Below are 7,747 nucleotides of genomic sequence, written 5' to 3' on the forward strand. Positions count from 1 at the left end.
TTGGTTGTATCATCTCCATAATGTTCTCATTTCATTTTTACCAGCAATCAATACTAATTATGTATAATACTATAAAATAAATAGAGTACCAGAGATACCCAAGTCTCTATTTTCATGGGACTTATATTCTAATGAAGTTGCAGTATAATGTTTGGGAATATATATATAATGTCAGCATGTGATTACAATAAGCCTTCACTGCAGTTCATACAAGCACTGCTCTGGAAGTGTGCAGACCTTATTTCTGTAACTTCCTACTGTGTCACTGCGGTTAATGCAGAACTCGGTTCAGGATGCTGCTATTGCCATGCACTACATAGGGTACTTGCCTATAACCCCAGCACCCAGGAAGCTGAGGCAGGCAGACATCAAGTCTGAGCCCAGCATGAGATGCATAACAAGACCTTGCCTCAAAGAACATAATGAATTAAAAACTTAAAAGATACTGTTTTATGAAAAAAATATGTAAAAAACACACAGTTTTGGGGTAAGCAATAGGGAACGGGAAAGATTGTGAGGTGGGAATGGAGAGGAAGGCTGACTATGTAGAAAGGTGTAGTGATTACCTCACTATGGGGTCTTCACCACAGATGCATCTTGCCTCTGACAAGGAAGTCCTGCTATCAGATTGACATAGAGATCTGGGTGGCTGTCACGCCCTCTATGGAAGCTATTTACCTCGAACAAAACCAGTAGCAGGAAAGATGGTGGACATTGAAAATCACACTTGGCTTGGTCCAAAATCCATAGGCTTTCATTAGAGAGCTGTCCCCAGTATTCCTCCTTGGAACCAGGGCAAGCAATGCATTTTCTTTCAGTTGATCCGGAATCCCTGTGGGATACTGACTCCATCAAATGCAGATTGACATCTATTTGCAGTGCGAGTAGAAATGGCAGTCTCACTCTGAATTATTTAACATGGCAACATTTTGCACATATAAATCATGTCCGGCTTTATTAGATTAGGCCAATTGAGGAAATATATACACCTGCCTGTCATGTAAAGCTCTGCATCTTGGGGAGCAGACTCCCCGGGGGGACATCCCAGGAAGTAAATTGAATACTGAGTGGCTTACCCAGTGATAGGCCTGAGCTGAAAATTGAAATTCTTGTATGGACATTGAAATTCCCATCAACAATAAAAAACCTAGGTATCTCTCCTGGTTACCAGGGTGCTAGTCACCAGAGAAGTTTAGACTGTCACGACTATGGAGGTTGGTTGGCTTTATGCCTTTATGTTGGAGGCAGGCCCTGTTAATGTGGTAGTATTCCTAAGGTCCTTTTGGGTCTTCAGAAGAAAGACACTGTACAAACAGCAGGCTATTGCTTGCATACATCAACCAAGTTGCTAGCTTACTATGATTCCTCTGCTTTGGAGGGGCATGTCAATAAGGGGTAGGAGATGATGAGGATTTTACAGCGAACTAAAGCACAGAGATTAGCAGGCAATGACTTTTTAATCAGACAAGGCGACCAAGGCGACATAGTGATGTTCAGCTGATAGGCTTAATTTCTAATACAAGAGGCAAGAGGGGGAGGGGGATTGGGGCGGGGCTACATCCAAGCCTGGTCTCACTGTACTCATGAAATCTCAGCGGAGAATCTCTGGGGGGGGGGGAGGGGATTCAGACTGCATCTCAAATAACAGCTCCGTGTTAAAGCCCTTCCCAATTTAAGATGGGGTGGGGCAGGGGAAATCACTTAGTGCCACATATAGGGACAGCGTTGGAAAATGGCATTGTGTCCCACTCTCCCCTACCCCACCCCCACCTCCCCGCCCTAGTTAAAGGGAGAAACTATTCCTCTGAAGGAAAAGGCGCTGTGAGGGGACTCAGCGCCATTACTCTGAGAGCTGAGAGGCACAGAAAGAAAAGGCCACTGGTCTCAGTTTACTGCCACAATGGCCTTTTATGAGAGGGATTAGACACGCCAGGAGCTGGCGCAGCGTTCAGCGGTGCCCCTGACGACAATCTGGAAAAAAGATGATAAAATCACGTTGTCGTAGGGTTAAATCACCAAAGACTTCCTAGATAGGTTTTTTGGAAAGAAGATGATGAAAAAAGAAAGAAATATGGGCCGAAAGCTGATTTTTTTTTTCTTCCTTCCTTCTTTTTTTTTTTTTTTTTCTCCTTGCCTTTCCTCCCCCCAACTCCCTGTGTGCAAGATGTAGCATCCAGAAAACACGTTGAGCGGGTTGAGGCATTAAAAAGATCAGTCTTTGGCTGCTGAATGAAAAGCTGCTGTGCGTGTGACTCACATACTAAACGGAACCTGCCTTCAAAGCCCATTTTACTGCCTAATTATATATACACAAAATGTAGCTGTCTGTTTCAATCAAATCATAGGAAAAGGAATAAAACTCCTCTAAAGATGCAATTTTCATGGTTTGTCATAACCTTAGAAACATTGCTAACGCCAAAGGAGCAGTGCAGCTGCCTGGTCCAGATAAGGCTCCTGTAATTGTTTTTCTTTTAATTATTACTTTATAAAGACATTATACCTCCTTGGAAGGAAAGTCAGGGTCCTCTATGGACCCTCCCCTCCCTTCCCATTTTCACAGGGGGCTTGTGGATATGCATTTCAGCTGGGGCTGGAAGCCATCATAGCTATGGAAATAATATTTAAGTAACCACATAACTACAGGCTTTCCAACAGTTCCAGGGAGGAAACCATTTTGAAATGTATGTTCTAAATTGAGTGGAGCTTTCCAGAACCTAGCTAGAGCAAGGGATTGTAGACAAAGTGCTCAGACCTAAACAGCATCGGCGTCTCAGGTTTCACCTGAGTCCTTTCTGCTAGTAATAACTAATATGCTTATTTTAAAATTATTAATAGCATGGACATTTTCATTCTTGTCAGCTTCACTGAAGAGTGATGTAATAAAACACACAAAAGGCTTTCCCCTCCCCCATCCCTAACATTTTCTATGTAGAATTCTTTTTTTTAACAATATCCCAAAACTGCAAAGTTTAATAAGCCAGTACTAATTTACATGTTTTCATAGATTCAAATCATTAAAATGGAATGATATTTTAATAGCTTAATATATATCTAATTGCAGATTAAAAGCTTCTAACAAGATGGTATTGAACACACCACCACGGGCCACCAAGTGTTAAATTCAGAACACATTGGCTCTATCTAACGTTTCTTAGAGAATCGGGATTCATTGCTGGATGAGTAAACTTATAACAGGCATATTCTTAAAAAGTCACAATGGTAGCTACCATCCCTCCTTTCCCCTTCTCAGTTTTTCTCCATCCACCCCTAGTTCTAGCGCCAGCCCTGGTAAGCTTAGGACCTGCTGACCAAATCCACAGAGAAAAGAACTTGATTTGCTATGTGGGTTAGGCAGATCCTTTTTGTAAAGCTACTCTCAACCACTCTGAGTGCTTCTGGAGAAGAGACACACCAGCAAATTAGGAAGAGGAAGAGTTAAAGGGCCTTAATGCTCTGGGAAGCATTGCTTGAGGCCCAGATTCCAAAATGACACCACCTTAGGAACAAGTGTGCAAGATGTTCCTGCATCGTTTTTCTTACCAGCTGAAAGTGGAGATGGTCCAAATGTCCATCAAATGAAGGGTTAAACAAATTATGCCATGCACATATAATGAAATATTATTCAGCTGTAATAAGGAACAAAGTACTCATAGACACTATAATGTAGATGAACCTTGACACTATTATACTAAATGAAAGAAGTCAGACATAAAGGGTCATATGCTAAATGATTTCGTTTATATGAAGTATGCAGAATAGTTAAACCCAGAGATACTGAAGTGGAATAGCAGTCATTAGTGACTAGGGGAGGAGGGAATTGGGTGTAAATGACTAGTAGGTGTAGGGTTTTATACACCAATGATGAAATGTTTCCAAATCTGGCCTGGTGGTTGGAAAACACTGGAACACGCTAAATACAAAAGAGCTGTTTTTCCTTTAAAACTGTTTTGTTAAGAATGTTTTGCTTCAATGAAACAAAGAGAATCTCAGTCCTCACACATTTACTCACCCCCTCACTCACTTATGCATTTTTTTTTTTTTTCTGTGTCAAAGGGCATCTATTTCCCATCAACTATGAGTCAAGCACCTTGGTAGGCACTGGAGATTTAAACTGAACAAACCTCAGGAAACTTGGATTTTGGCGGAAGAGGGAATGAAACAGATCAAGCGTGGCACTCACACTTACCATTTTTATTTGTTTTTAAAACATTCAGTGTGCAGTGCGAGACCGGCCACCTCCAAATGCGTAGCTCAGGCTGGCTTCCAGCTTTTGACCCTCTTGAGTGTTGTGTTTATGGACATGATTAGACAATACCTATCACAAATGACTTTCATGACTAAGTTGGTGGCAATGAAGTGTCTTACTTGGAGAGGCCAGTGAAGGTCTTTGTGACAAGGTGCTGTCTAAATTCAGTCATGAAAAATAAGAAACCATAATAGGAAGAAAATGACTGGGAGAGTTAACAAATGCAAAGATAAATGCTTACTGTGTTACATGGAAGAGACAGTCCACTGCAATAAACAAAATGCAGAGGCATCAGGGGCACCCGTGAAGGAGGCACAAAGCTCTATGTGGCTTGAGAAACATTGGTTATGACCATAGCCCAGGTCATTTCAAAATTCTCCTGCATAATGGTTACTATTCCCTTCACTCCAGTTTCTATAGCATAACCTGACATTTTGCAAACTGATGAAAGAAGAAAAGCATTTTGAGAAAAAGATTAATAGGATAAGAAAAACCGGGTAAGAGTAAGCCAGAGAAAGAAGTGAGCTTGAAACTTGGCAAGCAGAGGACCACGGAGGAATTTCCTAAGAGCTGATGGAGTGGTGTCAGGATGAACCCAAGAAAGTGGAAAAGGGGACAGTAGAAACTACTCAGAGGAAGTTGGGCCATGAAGGAGGAAAAGTCCAGAGACCAGTTTTTGTTATGGAATAATTTTTTTTGGTACACTTTTTGTGTGTCACACTGGTTTAGACACCATTTTGGGGAATGAGAGGAGGCAGGGAAGAAGAAAGGAGAAGCTAGCCAGATATGGAATGAGTCAGACACACAAAATGGGGTAGAGGTTAAAGCCACATGGTAGAACATAGATGAATAAAAATATGGGTTAATTTAAGCATTTGCCTTTAATTGTAGCCCTCAGGAAGCAGAGGCAGTCAGATCTCTGTGAGTTTCAGGTCAACCTGGTCTACAGATAGAATCCCAGGACAGCCAGAACTGTTACACAGAGAAACCCTGTCTTAAAATAATAATAATAATAATAAAATAAAAAATACAGAAAAACCAAAGTGCTCCTCATCTGTAGGGATCAAATCCAGAGATTGTGTAGTAGACATACACTTTCCCAGTGAGCTACATCCCTTCCTCTGTTTTTATTTGTCAGAATAGTGCTAATCAAGTTGAAAGAAAAGTTAATGTAGTAAATACAAATTCTGATAACATGCTAGGAAAGGGTGGGTGATGAAAGCTGAACAGTGATTTGAGTTGAGTTGTGAATGGTTAGTGCTCCAGAGAGATCTCTAGAGGTCTCTGAGTGGCAGACATTGGTACTAAGACCTCCTGGCCAATATTTTGTCATCTACTTTATAGAAGCCAGGGGGAAGGAAAGTAATTATTAAATTTGACACACTACTAGGAAGGCAAGAAGATATCTTTTTTGATAAAATGTGGATTTAGACAAACTAGGATGAGACTGATAGTATTGAGAAAAATGAACAAGGACAAAAATTATGTATGGTATTAGTGAGGGGACAAAATCAAGATTTGTATTGGGACAAGTTTAGGGGAGAAAATCATAAGCAATGGGACTTTTCAAAAGTTCCATATTAATTGGAAATCTGCTATCAGACCACACCAAGGAAAAGGAAGCAACTGGGGAATATGCTTGTCCTCTAACTGTCATCAAGTCCAGGAGGAGGATTATGCTAAGCCCTGAAGGACTTAGAAGACAACATGGCATGGTGCACCAAGCTGTAGATGCTGGAGTGATAGATCCTAAAACCCTGCATCAGGGGGATTTTGAAATGACTTGAACTGCATTTGATCAGGAGCTCCTCGGACTATCTCTAGCTCTAGATGCTGAAGACAAAATGGAAAGCCAAAGTTTGATAACTCTCTGTCTTGTGACAGAGTGGATGAAAATAGATCCTAAATATGAGAAAACGAGTGAAAGAGATAATTTTGAGTGTTAGTAAGTAAAGGAACAATAAAATAATAAAGAGCAGAGAGGGTTGGTTCAGGCAGCATTTGATAGAGGGCAGAAAACACCTTTTAAAGGGTGGAGCATGGAAATGCCATTGAATAGCAGGGGTGGCTAGAAGGCAACATTTGAAATGTAGGGCAAAGCTCTCTGTGCAGAGGAACAGTCCATGCAAAGGCCTCAAGGCAGGGATGGGCTTGGTGTCTTGAGGCAGAGAAAGAGGACAGAAGCCATGGAAATACAGAGGGTAAGAGAGCTCTGCTGTTAGAGATATGGATAGGAATGAGGTCAGTCAGGCTCTTCCAGCCACACGTAAGAGTCTAGCTTTCATTCTAAGTGAAAAGAGAAACCACTGGAAAATACTAAGAGGGAAATGATAGGATCTGACTTACATTCTTAAAATACTGGGTGGGCTCTTATCTACAGAGTGGATTATGGACCAGATAGAAGGCAAGAGATGGCATGAGGAAATAAGATGGGAGACAAGGTGGGACCAGTCACAATCCAAGGGTGGGTGGATGGTAGCATGGATGCTGGCAGTGCTGGTAAGAACCTTGAAAGACAACATTGTTCCCAACTGTGCTGGGCAGCTTGCAGCTGCTTGAAAATAGAACCTGAAATACCACGTACACTGTAACTGTGGCAAAAGTCATCAGATAAAAGGGAAAAAAGAAGACCAAATTCAGGTAAAAAAACCACAGGGGTTGGCAGGTGTGATAAACAGTTGTCAGTGTGACAAAGATCCTTAAATTTACACAAAAGAAAATGATCCGCTCACACACGTGAACTTGTCTAAACCATTCTTATATCCAATAAACAAAGAAACAAAATTGGAATTTGATCTCACAAAAAGATCTGTATAATAAAACATTTTCCTGGTAAGATGTTACTCTATACATTATGTGAATCTTGACATTTGCTACAGCTGTCTAAATTCCTTCCAGTGTCAACACTCTGGTCACTATCTTAGTCACTGTTCTCTTGCTATGAAAGGACACCACAGAACTCGTATAAAAGAAAGCATTTAAAATGGGTGTTGGTGGTGCATGCCTTTAATCACGACATTTGGGAGGCAGAGACAGGTGGCTCTCTAAATTCACAGCCAGCCTGGTGTACAGAGAGAATTCCAGGACAGCCAGAACTATCCAGAGAAACCTTGTCTCAAAAAAAAAAAAAAAAATAAAAAAGCAAGCAAGCATTTAATTAGGGGCTTACTTACAGTATTAGGTTTTCAGAGGTTAAATCCATTATCATCACAGTGGGGAGCATGTGGCTTGCATGGTACCTGGAACAGTGACTGAGAGCTAAGTTCTGATCCACTGGCAGTGAGTGAGGTTCTGACATTGCCTTTTAAAAACTTAAAGCCCATCCCCCAAGCCCCTGGTGACACACTTCCTCCAACAAGGCCATGCCTCCTAATCCTTCTAATCCTATCAAAGAATTCCACTCTCTGGTGACTAAGCATTCAAATCTATGAGCCTATGGGGAGTATTCTTATTTAAACAACAGTTTCTTTTCCACAAAGGAATCATTCTGAGATGTCAGAG

At 41.2% G+C, this 7,747-nt stretch overlaps 1 protein-coding gene across 1 annotated transcript in view; it reads right to left on the minus strand.

Moving 5' to 3' along the window:
• Positions 1–7,486, minus strand: part of Znf608 (zinc finger protein 608) — a 137,435-nt gene extending 129,949 nt beyond the window's left edge. Inside the window, exon 1 of the mRNA XM_051201066.1 lies at positions 7,420–7,486. The gene's annotated coding sequence lies outside the window, so the exon portion shown is untranslated. The remainder of the gene's footprint in view (positions 1–7,419) is intronic.
• Between the last annotated feature and the right edge of the window lie 261 nt (positions 7,487–7,747).

Source organism: Phodopus roborovskii, unplaced genomic scaffold, assembly GCF_943737965.1.
Source record: "Phodopus roborovskii unplaced genomic scaffold, PHOROB, whole genome shotgun sequence".
In the NCBI taxonomy this organism is placed as follows: Eukaryota; Metazoa; Chordata; class Mammalia; order Rodentia; family Cricetidae; genus Phodopus; species Phodopus roborovskii.